This window comes from Mytilus edulis, chromosome 3 (assembly GCF_963676685.1).
Source record: "Mytilus edulis chromosome 3, xbMytEdul2.2, whole genome shotgun sequence".
Classification (NCBI taxonomy): Eukaryota; Metazoa; Mollusca; class Bivalvia; order Mytilida; family Mytilidae; genus Mytilus; species Mytilus edulis.
The window spans coordinates 37,870,358-37,884,612 of NC_092346.1; the positions used below are offsets into that span (position 1 = coordinate 37,870,358).

The following is a 14,255-nucleotide window of genomic DNA, read 5'->3' on the forward strand; positions in this document are numbered from 1 at the left end:
GAAAGTCGGTCTCCTGTCTAACAGGATGGGAGATCCAAATGAAGAAGAAATTCGCTTAAGAAAAATGGATGCATATGGGTCACAGAAAGATAAAGAATCAGAAAAAAATAATAAGGACCCTTTAACAAAAGAACAACAAAAGAGGCAACGTTCATTTGTTATATACATACCAAAAAAACTGTTTTATTTATCCTTATTAATTGGTTTAATTGCATTAATTGTGACTTATGTTCCAAGAAGATATTTCTTGCCTTTTGATGAAGAAAATCCTTATGCTGCACTTGGTGAGGAAGGATTAAAATTATTCAGGAAATATGACAGGAATGGAGATGATCAGCTGTCCATCAGTGAATATGAATCTCTCTTCTTTCAGATGCTAGGAAATGGACTCAACGTAAGTATTAAAGATTACATGTTTTATAAATACGGGAGAGAAGGTACATGTTAAAAATTATGTTTGTAATCATAATCCACAACTTGATCGCCACAATAGTCAATACATTGTAATACATGTAGGAGGGTACGAATGCCCTTTACCGACAGACGTTGAATGGTAGTTTTTGGCTACCATAAGCGTAAACTGGTTAAATTTTACTGTGATTCGTCAAAATATCCTAGACATGATTCGTCAGAGGTCTTAAATAATTATTGTTTCTGATAATTTTGGAAAAAATTAAACGTGATTCGTCAAAATCAGTTAACTTTTTTATTGCCTAAAAGAAAGTGTACATTTTATGCTCATGCACCAAAAATAACTGTTAATGCATTTGGCAGAAATTTTTTCTTGTTATTCATCATGAACATGATGAAGGTAAACATTCCTCCATTATGACCCTCAAACAGAGAGCAACTAAACAACAACCACAGGCTTCTGATTTGGAACAGGCAAAGTATGCTGACCTCTTGCAATATTAAATAGACTTCTAAATTTGCAGCATATACTTTTACTCAACATGTGCATGCTAAAAGATTTAAAACGGATTACTAAAAAAATAAAAGGGGCCAGCTGAAGGACGCCTCCGGGTGCGGGAATTTCTCGCTACATTGAAGACCTGTTGGTGACCTTCTGCTGTTGTTTTTTTTTTTTTTTTTTTTTCTATGGTCGGGTTGTTGTCTCTTTGGCACATTCCCCATTTCCATTCTCAATTTTATTAAACATTGTAGATAAAGCATATCAGACAATTGTCATAGCAAAAAACACAAGAAATACATTGTACATTTGTAGCTTATGAATTCAATTTGAAGTAAAAAAAAATCAAGTCATTAATATGCAAGCACTTAAAGAAAGTGAAATAATAATATAAAACAACTATATATCTGTATACATGTAAATATATCAGAAGAAAAAAATGCATTGTTTCTTAAAATTAATTTTTGTAATCATTTAAATGCATGAAAATACATCTGTGGCAAAAACTTGTAATAATTTGGTGCATTTATTACACAGATAAATATTGTTTTTGTTATATGAGAAAATTTGATTCCATGCCATCTGTTGTCTGTAAACTTTATTATCAATAAGTACTGATATACTATATGCATGTATTATAAATGGCCTGTCGGAAATTTTGATGGTTATTTTGTCAATAAATGATACAATTTGATATTTTAATCAAAAGATACATGTACATAAAACTTGCAGTGTTTGTGTATAAATTATAGAAAAATAGAGGATATTGGTTACATTTGTATCCTTAAGGGATTCAGTTTATACATCTGTCTGAGACTGAGTTGTGCTGGTCATGACTGTATAAACTAAACAACCTTGCACCATAAACATGCAGTAACACACAGAAGATGATTTTCATTTAATTTATAATTTATTTCCTTAACTGAAACTTGCCACCAAGGCTGTGACTTCCAAACACATACATGTTTCACCCAACAAGGATTTTTTTTTAAATGACCTTGACCATGAGGGTCTTCAAAGGTGGAAGGTTTTACTTAATCATTTAAAATTTAGTATATCAAAAAGAATTAAACAATTTTTAATTACTTATTAGAAATGACATAATGTGTTTAGTGTAAACAAGTTATTATGTTTAAAAAAAGGCTAATACATGTATTTATACAATGTTATAAGAGATAAATAATACAATTGACAATTCTTTTTAAGCAATGTCTTATTTTAAAAGGATAAAGCTCAAGCTTTTAAGGAGTTATTGTTACTTAGCATATATATAAAATCCATTGTCAATTAGAGAAATAATTTAACTGTCTAGCATGTCTAGATAGATAATTAAAACATAAACATGATAAAACATTATTAATGTATAAATGATAAATTCATGGAGACTCAAACATATCAATAAAAATCTAACCAGAAATTAACTAAACTCTGTCATATAATCATCTACTTAATAAGTACATGACAAAAAAAAAAACACAAAAAAAGGGACATTAATCTTCCTGATCTCAAAGTCTAGATACAAGAATCCTGTACTTTGCCCTATATTATTGTTAAAATGTACATGTAAACCTACATGTAATAAATCTAGGGAAAAGTAGGACAATATATAAGATTTGCTTTCTTAGGAGTATTTTTATTAGAAAATGAATATAGGATTTGTGAATTTTTTGGCATTTCCCATGTTTATATTTGAAATGAAAGGGAGATTTTTGGCCTTAGTTCTTTTCTGATATCTACATTTTTAAGTGCAATATATATATGTATAGAATTATAAGAATGGATAACATTTTTTTTATTTTTTTAACAATAGGACTTTAGTCCTTATTTCTTCCATAATGTTATCATACTCTGCAAAACCAGTTGTTAAATAACTTAAGTTCTAGTCAATTTACAATGTCAAACATAAGGTCTAGCAGAAAATACTGAAAGAATGAAATAGATATTAAATTTTACTGTTTCATGTGTTTGTTAAGAAATTAATTGCTTGCATTGATTATTGCAATTTTTAAAGAAAGGATATATAAAACTGCTGAATTAGTTTTTTTCTGATTTCAGCAAAATCTGAATACAAATATATGTACATGTAGGGAATATCAGAATGCAAGCTCTTTTTATAGTGATACTCAACCAATGGTAGTCTTTGCAATAATTTCTTAATTTACAATATACATTTGTACAAGCAGTCATGTGTTTTGTGGATGCCATGCAGCCCAAGATATCATTTCGTCTTCATCCACCAGTAAGAAGAAGATAATATATTGTTTATTTCACATAAACATGTATATACAATGTTTTGAATTTTATTTGTTTGTTTAGTTGACAGAATTTGAGTACAATCCAGAACAAGAAATAGAAGAAGATGACCAGTTTGTGACCATGAGAGCTTATTTTACACCGTTAGTAATAGAGACTATGACAAAAGATTTGGAAGAATCGGTAAGAAATTTAAGAGTAAGGTGAAAAACCTCCTGCATAAGTGCTAGTGGCTGTCTACTTTTCAGTCAATTATAAAAGTTATTCATAAAAATCTTTGCTTCCTGTCTTGTGTTTTTAAATACCTTTTTTTAAATCAACCTGGTTCTTTCAAATAAAGAATACTCTGAACAACATTGTAAATTTTAATTTTTCAAGTACATATAAATCAATGTAAATGTACTGGGAAAAAGCTTTTATTTATGGGCTGTTAATGGCTGTATACTCCATGTTTTATCAAATCACAAAAGCATGAATTTTTTAAAACCTTCTAAATGCATTATCTCATTGATTTATCCTGTGCATTGTATGAACATAATGCAAAAATTAATGAATTAATGATTTTCATTTCCACAAACCCAAAAAAACAATTGAAGTTCATAATTTTAGAGAAAAATATTAAACAACTTCTTTCCTATCTATTTAAGATTTGTACAACAATTAGTTTAATGGATTTCATGTTCAGCAATTTAGACGTTATCTTTTTTTTTTTTTGATTGTTTAAAAAAATTTAACTCTCACTTTTGATCAACTAGTCTATTAAAGTTTGTATTGATCCAATGAATTGTTCAGAAATGGTTGAGTGACACTAAGGTGTATGTCGATAACATATAGATTGTTCATTTGAATCAAATTTCATATTTAAGTATCAATTGTTTAAATTTAAATATTTATAAAACGTGATACATATATAGATTTTTGATTCAAAATTTGATAGTGTTGTTCCATTTCTAGTGTTAAATGAACAAAGAAAACAATATTAGGGATACATTAGGATTGAATTTTAATTTATTTACCCATTGGGAAAGTTATTGTTATGATACTGTACACGTACATTATGATTTCTTTTTTAAATATCCTTTTATTTTAATATTCTTCACTAAAAAAGAACTAACTTAATATTTTTTTTTACTAATAGGAAATTTTTTAATTGAGTTCCTTGAAGTTTTTGATCTGTATGGATACATGTATAACAATAAAAAATTGATATTGTAGTAGAACTGTTCTATCCCATTTATTTTGGCGCCATTATAATGTACAGCAAGTCAAAACACATTTGAAACTATTAGAATAAAATAGAGTATACTAGGGGTATTCCAAATAATTATGACATCTTGAAAGGCTATTTTTGTTTTGCTTTGATGCCATCCTGGGCAGCCTTTCAAGATGCCATAATTATTTGGACTAACCAATCGGTGATACCAATCCATAAGGCAAAGAAAAACACATAACAGCATGGAAAAAACAAATTTGAGGAAAAAACAAAAAAAAGCCCACACACACATCAATACATAAGCAACACAATATCCCATGTGCTCTAGGAGAGTCAGCAGTTTTTGCCTCACACATGTCAGAAAAAAAGACCATACCCTCTTTTTATTGGATTTCATGCTACATGTATTAATTAAAGGAATGCATTGTGACATCACAATCTTCATTGAGCATGCATGGTCATGATATATAGTACAAATTCATATGAAGTACGAAAATATGATCTGACCATAATTTTAACTATTTTACTGAGTAATGCACAATAATGGTTGTAGTGCATTGGTAACTTAGATGTCTGGTGATATTTTATGTAAAGGTAATGAAGTCCATCAAGTTTGATTCATTAGTGTTAATCAGATAGGAGTTATCTCCCTTTTTGAAATGAAATTTTCGTTCTTGGTAATCATATATTTTTATTGTGAATCTTTTGGAAATAAATTTCCTGTGTTGATAAGGGGAAATGTGCATATGGTTATCATGCATTACACTTTAATTTCTTTATTCAAAGTGAAAAGGACTTCAAAAGGTAATTACTGTAAAAAAAGAATTGAAAAAAAAGATGTCTTATTACTTCACAGACTTTGGGTAAATTCTGATTTGATTTCAAGACAATTCTCGGTATCTACATGTACTTTCTTTTTACAATCATTTATATTGAAAGGGAGATACAGATTAAAACTAAATGAAAGGTGTTTTTGATTAATTAGTATGTTGTAAACTTGGTTTAAGATATCAAGTGAATGTAACTATGTTAGAGTCCACAATTTATTACATGACAATTTGCTTGAATCTGACCACAGCTATTGTATTGATGCATAAATTAATTGCATTTAATTTGAATAAACAGAAGTGTATTTTTACCTTGAATTCCTATGTTATTCTGTACATTTTCAGTATTTTGATTATTCTGTATAAATTATATTTTCAGTATTTTGGAAATATCGATTCCCTTTCTGGACTAAAAGAGTGGACCAAACTAAATCATGAATGGATGAACTTTGGTGTTAGACATTTTTCTATGTTCTTCCCAAAGGAGAGAGTCCAACAAGGCCATATATTTGATCTTTATACTGAAGAAAGATCATTCATGTCATCCATCGGTGCATCACATTTATCAAGTAATCGTTTTTATCCATCCAAAATAGATGACAAGTTGATTGGATTATATCGTATCCTGTCAATGTTTCATCCAAGACCTTTTTTGATGATCAGATTTCCGCCAAAAGGTGGCGTCGCTCTTGTTCGAGCTCAAAATAATGATTATATTGAAATCGTTTTTAGGTAAGTATAAAAAGATGATAAGGGTCTTTGATGAACATTGAAGCGATCTATAATGGTCTATATATTATTTTTAGTATAAAAAGATGTGCCTTCACATACATGCAAAAATAATTATGAACCTGGCAAGGCAGGTTGAAAACTAAGAATATCTTGAAAAGTATAGTACCATACTTTGAACAATTGTTTTGTAAAGAAAGTCTAGATTGAATAGAACAGGGTAAAAAAAAGTAGTTTTTTGTTTAAAGTTGCACATCTGTAGATAAATTGGCACTCACACTACATCTTCCTATATCTATATAAAGTTCTTACTGAAAATAAGACACTTAATAATGCCTTTAAGAAACTAAAACTTTTAAACTTCTAGTATGAATAGTCATTTAGTATCAATTATTAACATGTGTATATGAAAAAAATTGGAAAAAAACAGAAATTTCTTATTTCTATTTTAGGTTCCATGCTGAATTCCAGTTGAACGAGCCACCACATAATCCATTCTGGTTTACACCAGCACAGTTTACAGGAAGTCTTATTATTTCTAAGGATTATACAAGAATACTAAACTTCAACTTATATGTACCATCAGATAAAAAATTAAATGTTGGTAAGTAATAGGAGATAACTCTTGTTACACTGTTAAAAGTTTGGTATTTCTGTGTGAAAAATGCTAACACTCATAATCTTGTTTGTCAATGGTCAGTGGCAGCATATTACAAATGTTTGATTGATTATTGATGTTTAATGCCACCTTTGATAATACATATGAAAAATTGTACAGTTGCAGTATAAAGTCTTGTGCACTTCACTTGACCATCACATTTGATTTCAGTCTTAAACTGAAAAAGACTTAAGTCAGACCTATCTCTATTCTAGAAAGTACATTGTTTTGTATTCCATTCATGCATCTCTGCTTCAATTAATGAGAGCCTTTTTTTGAGGGGGAAAAAGAATATGAAACAGTTCTATATTTTTGTTGAAATACGTAAAGTTATTTATTATTAAATAAAAAGCTGACTTTCTTGTTCCAATTGTTTATTGTCTCATTGATATGTGCTCAACATCTATGCATAACAATTTTTTTTTATAAATATTTATATAGATATGGAATGGTTAAATGGACCAAGTGAAAATGAAAATATGGAAGTTGATATTGGTTATATGCCTCTAATGACTGCCAACATTACTGCTAAATCACGATTAAGAAGGCATTCACATGATACAGAGGAACCAATAGAAGCAGACGCCACATTACAAGATACTGTCAATAACATTATTTGGACCCATGAAATAGGTTTAGATGATGCCCTTCAACAGCTTGAAGTAAAAATGTATCCATTTAAAAAAGTAAGTGTCTCTTTAAATATAAGATACAAGTATAAACCAGTTTGGACAATAAACAACTTGTAGGAAAATAGTTGGGTATCTAAAAAAATTATAATTTACTAGTTTTAATTTACAGTCAGACTAAATTAATAGTTTTAAAAGGTCTTTGGTTAGTAGTAATATACCGGTTATTAATGTCATATTTCTGTCTGATCTACTTGTAAATGCAATATCTATAAGGGTTCAATTGAAAATATTTTTTATCTGTGAAACTATATGCATTGATATACATTGTACTATGAAAAAAATAAAGGGAGATAACTCTGCTCTTAAACATGTGTATTAATAATATTAAAACTCTTTTTCTCATACAAGTAAGTGCTATTCATTGGAAAAATTCATTTGGTGTTGGACAACACTTTTTATACATAAACCGTAGAGTAATTTTTGTTATCATTTGTAACAGAATCATACTTGTGTCTAATTACTGACAGAAAAAAAATATCGGATGTCTAACCCTCCCATAAATTTTTTTCCTGGAATAGCCTAAGCTATTCCTACAAATAGTGCTATAAACTTTTAAGATGAGTAGTAAACTTTTGTTCACATTCCAAAATAATGTACTTTTATTTGCACCACATAAAACGTCTTTTATACAGAATACGCATACATGTAAGGTGATTCATTCAAAAATCACTCAGATAGTGAATATTCACCCTAAATGCTGTTGACTAGTAGTGTTTCACTGTGAAATATTTTTCTATATATTAAAAGCAATATATCATGCTTGTAAATCTGATTTTCTAACTTTTGATTTTAACACTTTACATGTACAGCAGAACCGCTTCCAGGCACTTTGACCTGTTTAACATTAACTCAGTGCTTTATATACCAGTTAATATATCTTTTCTAATTTTGCAGAATAAAAATTCTTGATAGAACATCTAATGTAATACCTTTTTGAGCTTCAGAATCCAAGTCGCCTTAGATTTTCTGAATTTTAGTGTTGAAATGGTTTTTTCAAAATTTCATGAATTTGTAAAACAAGAAGGTTGTTAAGCCATAGTTGGAAGTTAAATAAAAAGTCAAAACTTGATAAATATTCTCTAAAAGTTAATGTTTTTTTTGCAGATTACATACTACAATTTTACAGAAACTATAAAGAAAGCACAAGAGGAAAATAAATTAATACATTCCATATTATTATGGGGTGCTTTAGATGATCAGAGTTGCTGAGGTTCTGGGCGAACTCTCCGGGAAACGTCCCTGGAAAGTTCGCCCGTGATTTCTCTTCTTGAAGAGAGATTCATCAGTAACTGGAATTTAGTGGTTGATTTGAAGGTAAGTCGTAATGATATTTAAATGGTCTAACAAAGATTCTTTTGAATTTTTTTAAAAGTTGAGACTAAAAGGTATAAATTGAAGTGTTGCAACCAGGTACAATATCAAGTTTCTGATTAAATGGTTTACCATTGTAAATTTCCTTTTTATGCCCTCGCTAGGGGCATTTAGTTTTACATTTGTCTGTCCCAAAATTAGTCTCTGTTCGCTAACTTTAGTTTCCCTCTAATATGAAAGTTATACACAATTCTTATTACAACCAAACAGAGATCAAGTTTTAATATGGGTGGCCTTTCTTATGTTGTTCTGGAGTTATGTCCCTTTTTATTTAATTAAATAGTCAGAAATTAGCCTAAACAACAGCAGCAAATGAGGTAAACAATATAAAAAAAGATATAGCACACAATGATGAACAAAAAATCAAATCAAACAGCTTCTTGAATTTATTTAGCATACCCTGGTAGAAGTTTATTTATGGAAGTAGTGCACATTCTTGGCAGAATCAGTTTCTATATAAATATACATAAGTTCAATATTAAGTAAATAACCACTGTGATCTGTTAAGAATATAACATCTACAAGAGTGTATGACAGGGAAATATTAAGTGACACTAGTAGTGTCTTGCAAGGGTTGTTATAGATATTATAGATTCAGTCTTCAAAGTGAAAATAAGCATTTAGGACAATTTGAAAAAAAAATTTTAAACACAAAATGCAGAAGATTTTTGTTAAAATATAGGAATATAATCTATTGACGCATTTCTCCTTTTTTCAGGAATTTGAAAAAGATTCCTCTCAACCAGAAATCCAGAAAATAGCTGCACATTTTATGGAGAATTATAAATTCCCAGTCATGATGTATGTAACTTTTCCTAATGGTACAATAGTACATAAAGTCAACGCAAACGATTATATGGACCAAGGAGAGGGTTTTATGCAAAATCCATATGCTGCATTCCTTAAAACTGGCATTGCAAATGCTGAAAAGATGGCATAATTCTATGATCTTTTTAAGGGCTATTCAATTAAAATGTATGTGGGAGGGTAGGAAGGGACTTTCAAAATAACCCTACAACCAAGAAACATTTACGATAATTTTGTATGATGGTAATACATGTAGAAGCATACTGAAAAAAAGAACCATGACTTACATTCAATTATTAAAATTCCCTACTTACCCTCCCACATACATTTTAATGGAATAGCCCTAATGTTAAATCAAAATATTAAAATCTATGCAAAATCAAATGGTATTCAGGTATATATTTTTATACAGTCACATAGTTTTGTAGTTGTTGGTTTTTTTGTGGTTGATTCATATTTGATACATAAAAATTGTTATTATTGTTGAAGTATTTTTTTATTTCTGTGGATTGTGTTGTTCGGAAATAAAATTATATATAAAATTTCTTTTTGAAGGTATTGCCATAGGTACTTTTCTCTGACAATATATTTACCTTTAAACTGTAATATTACCATGTTATATTAAAGAATATAATATAACTGTGTTATTCCTGTTCGAATTGCAACTGTTTTGAAATTTTAAAAAATAATCTTTTTATATCTAAGTATGGATCGTCTGTCTCATGCGGTTGGAAATATCTCAAACTTTAGATATTAGTCCCATCTTATAATAAAATGTCTCATGTACAATAATTTACATTAAAAGTTATCTTTTTGAATTGTGTAACATAAGAATAATGTTAATTCCAACCGTGCCCTTTTATCTGACTTAATCATGTGATTGGTGTGATCAGACATAGGCGGATCCAGGGGGTGGGGGGCCTGTGGGGCCCGGGCCCCCCCCCTTTCGTGGGAAAAATTTGGTTGATTATATAGGGAATCTTTGAAGCATGACTGGAGCGGGCCCCCCCTTAGGTCAGTCAGCGGGCCCCCCTTAGGAAAAGTTCTGGATCCACCACTGTCAGACACATAGAAGCAGATTGTATTTAAACTTCTATATAAAAATTGTTAATCAAGACATTCATAAATTTCTATTTAATAAATTGTAACACACAATTTATATCTCTAGTGACCTTTGAATGTGTTTATCAATACTAAATATTTTCTTTGTTTTATGACTATGATTGAATTGAAAATCAAAAGAAAATATTAATTTTGTTATGCATAACCTGTGTTTAAGGGCATACAATACAGTTTTGATCCCGTATTTACAGTTTGAAGAAAATTTCCATATAGGCTATTTTGTGCCTGATTAAATCAAATATGTAATCAAAAATATACCTCCATGTGCTACTTTTTGAGTTAAATGAGGTCGAAATTTTGTATATTTGCTCAAATTTCGGATGTGTGGCCGTATTTTCCTTTTCGAAAGAAATACATAACTTTTTTGTTTTAAAAGATAAACACAAATTGTTTTTTGTTAGATAGTTTGTAATTTCTGTATTTTATAAGTATTCTAAAAATTTATGCATTTTTTATTCAGAAATAACTCATATTTATCAAATGGTCATGAATTGAGAAAAAAACGTCATATTTTGCTGTAGATTTATCAAAATAAAAAAAAATTGCTGTATTTACAGTCTTATAAAATTTGGTCCACATAATCTCCCTGCAAAATGAAACAAAATTTCATTTTAAAAAATTGGGGTCCATGCACTCGTTTTCAAATCAAATCAGTTTGAATGATGAAAATCAGTCGAAAAATGCATCTTTTCGCGATATGTAACAGTTTGACGTCGCGAAAAATAACATTTTACGTTAGCAACGTCATAACCTCCCCTGTAACTGTATCGTATGCCCTTAAGAGAAAAATGATCTCAGATTTTGTTTTTTATATTTCCTCTTTTGAAAGGGGTTCTTTAAGCGGCATTTTAAGTGAGGTTATTGTTTCAAGAATCTTTTAAAATGCATGCTAACTGTTATAATGAACTTAGTGAACATTTTTTTAGTTTAACAGTAGATATGTTGGTATTTTTGGAATCATACATCTACTAAGTCAACCATAAATTGTAAACACAGTAGTGTTTGTTGTAGGAAATTGGGATCAAAGTTCACATTAAGCAACATTTTAATAAGAGTGGTAACACCTCTGATCTTTTTGAAGTTCTATTAAAAGTCATTTACCAGAAAAGGGCTTTGGATGCAGACGAATGAAGTGCTATTTTAATTTTTTTTTATGCAGAATCTGGTTATTAGACATTTTAATGTATATCTTTTAAATGATTTGGTAACTGGTTCAGTTGTGGGTGAATTGATTTTGAGAATAAGTTGTGCTATGGTTAATTTTAATATTTATTCATAACAACTTATACAAATTGTATTCTATCAAGTCTATCATTTAAACATGTATATATTTCATATAGTTTAGTAAAGGTTTATTAGAGTGACTTGATTGTTAATGTTACTCTCCACAGATTGCAGTATGAAATTACAATTATACTTTAATTTTACTTTATATAATAAGGAGATGTGAAATGATTGCCATATAGTCAACTATCCACCAGAGTTCAAATGAAGTGGATGTAAGCAATTTTAGGCAACCGTACGACCTTCAATGTTTGCATCATTATTTGCACACTTAACATTGATGACTTATGGGTGATTCTTTTGCAGCAGTTACGTAATATTTCTTACAATTTGAACAGTGTGATTTTAGGAAACACATTGTATTTGCATTTTAAATTAACTGCAATAGGTGAAGAGAAACACTTATCATAGAAATATTTTTGCGTTACATTTTTATATTGCTACGGAAACAAACCATAAAATATCACCATTGTAACAGTGTATGAAGACAATGTCATAAACCATTCTTGGCTGGATATTGTTTGATGTTTTACTAGTTACAATGGTTTTGTTAAAGTGTTTTGTTACCATAGCAATATATATTCCACTTTTTTTTTTATATGAAATATATTATAATTATCAGTATTCATAAGTGGGTGTTTTGAGGTAATGGTAAATTTCTGTGATTGATAAATCTATTTTAATTATTTTGCTATTAAAATTTTATTTTTGTTAAGTACTTATTTGTTTTTATTTACCCATCTGTCAACCATAGATGTATAAAGAAAGGTAACAGTAGTATACTGCTGTTCGAAATTCATAAATTGATTGAGAAAAAAACAAATCCGGGTTACACACTAAAACTGAGGGAAACGCATCAAATATAAGAGGAGAACTACGACACAACAGAAACACAACATTAAAATGTAACACACATAGAAACAAACTATAATATAACAATGGCCATTTTCCTGACATGGTACAGGACATTTTAAGAAACAATGGCTGGTTAAACCTGGTTTTGTGGCATGCCAAACCTCCCACTTTATAATGGCAACCCATGTCATTAGACGCATGGTATTATTGTTGATGACTGTCCATTTGTCCCCATGCATCTAAGCATGCTTAAGGTAAAATAATAAAAGTTCAGAACTCCAAGGAAAATCAAAAATGGTAGTCACCAACAAATGGTAAAATAAAAAGTTCAAACCCACCAAAGGAAAGGGCAACAATAACACATTCTCGACTTGGTACAGGCATCTTCTTATGTGGAAAATAGAGAACTAAACCGGACTTTACATCCAGCCAAACCTCTCACTTGCGTGACAGTCTCATAAAAAAATTCCAATACATTGACAACAATGTGTGAATAAAACGAACAGACATAATAAGCAAAAATGTATTTGTCATCATTGGTGAGTTTTTCTTTATTATATATTTCTGCTTTTTTTATGAATAATAGCTCCCTTAAATTGTGATGATGATTTTGTAAATTGTCTCTTTCCCAATTATGATTTTTTTTCTTCTGAATATGGATTCATATTATGATTTAGTGATGCACACATACTGGGAGATGCTTTCCTGGTAAACACACTTAATTGGTTTCGATTTTTTTGAAGTTTTCCCAGATATTTGTTTATCCCTTTGATTTATATCTTCTGAATGGATTTTTGTTAGGTTTGAACATCAGTAACTATTGTTGCATTACATTTAGTGTGGACATTTAATTTATCAGAATAAGGACATTATTTTATATTTTTAGGTTTTTTTTTCTTGCAGTAGTCTGTCAAATGCTGTCACGTGTGTTTCTTTTTTAGCCCATATCGATGTCTTCTATTTTATTTTGTTATAATTGTCTACTGATTTTGAAATAGTCTTTTTATTCTGAATCAAGATCTGGTAAGTTTTTAAGCTGACAGCATTCAAAAAAATTGTTAGGGTTAAGACAACAGTTATAATCTTTTTGTATTCAATTAAAGGAAAATCATCATGAAGTACTCCTTGCATCAACAACATGAAGGTATAGTCTGTAGGCAAAACACCGGATTTCATGAAATGTTGTAAGATTTTGTTAATAATTACAAGAAGTAAAATTGAGAATGGAAATGAGAAATGTGCCAAAGAGACAACAACCCGACCATAGAAAAAAACACCAGCAGAAGGTCACCAACAGGTCTTCAATGTAGCGAGAAATTTCCGCTCCCGGAGGCGTCCTTCAGCTGGCCCCTAAACAAATATATACTAGTTTAGTGATAATGAACGCCATACTAATTTCCAAATTGTACACAAGAAACTAAAATTAAAATAATACAAGACTAACAAAGGCCAGAGGCTCCTGACTTGGGACAGGCGCAAAAATGCGGCGGGGTTAAACATGAGATCTTAACCCTCCACCTATACCTCTAGCCAA

General features: G+C 29.8%; 1 pseudogene; it reads left to right on the top strand.

Annotated features, from left to right (window-relative positions):
• Positions 1-25: 25 nt before the first annotated feature.
• LOC139516426 (selenoprotein N-like) lies at positions 26-12,581 on the top strand (annotated as a pseudogene).
• The last annotated feature ends 1,674 nt before the right edge of the window (positions 12,582-14,255 follow it).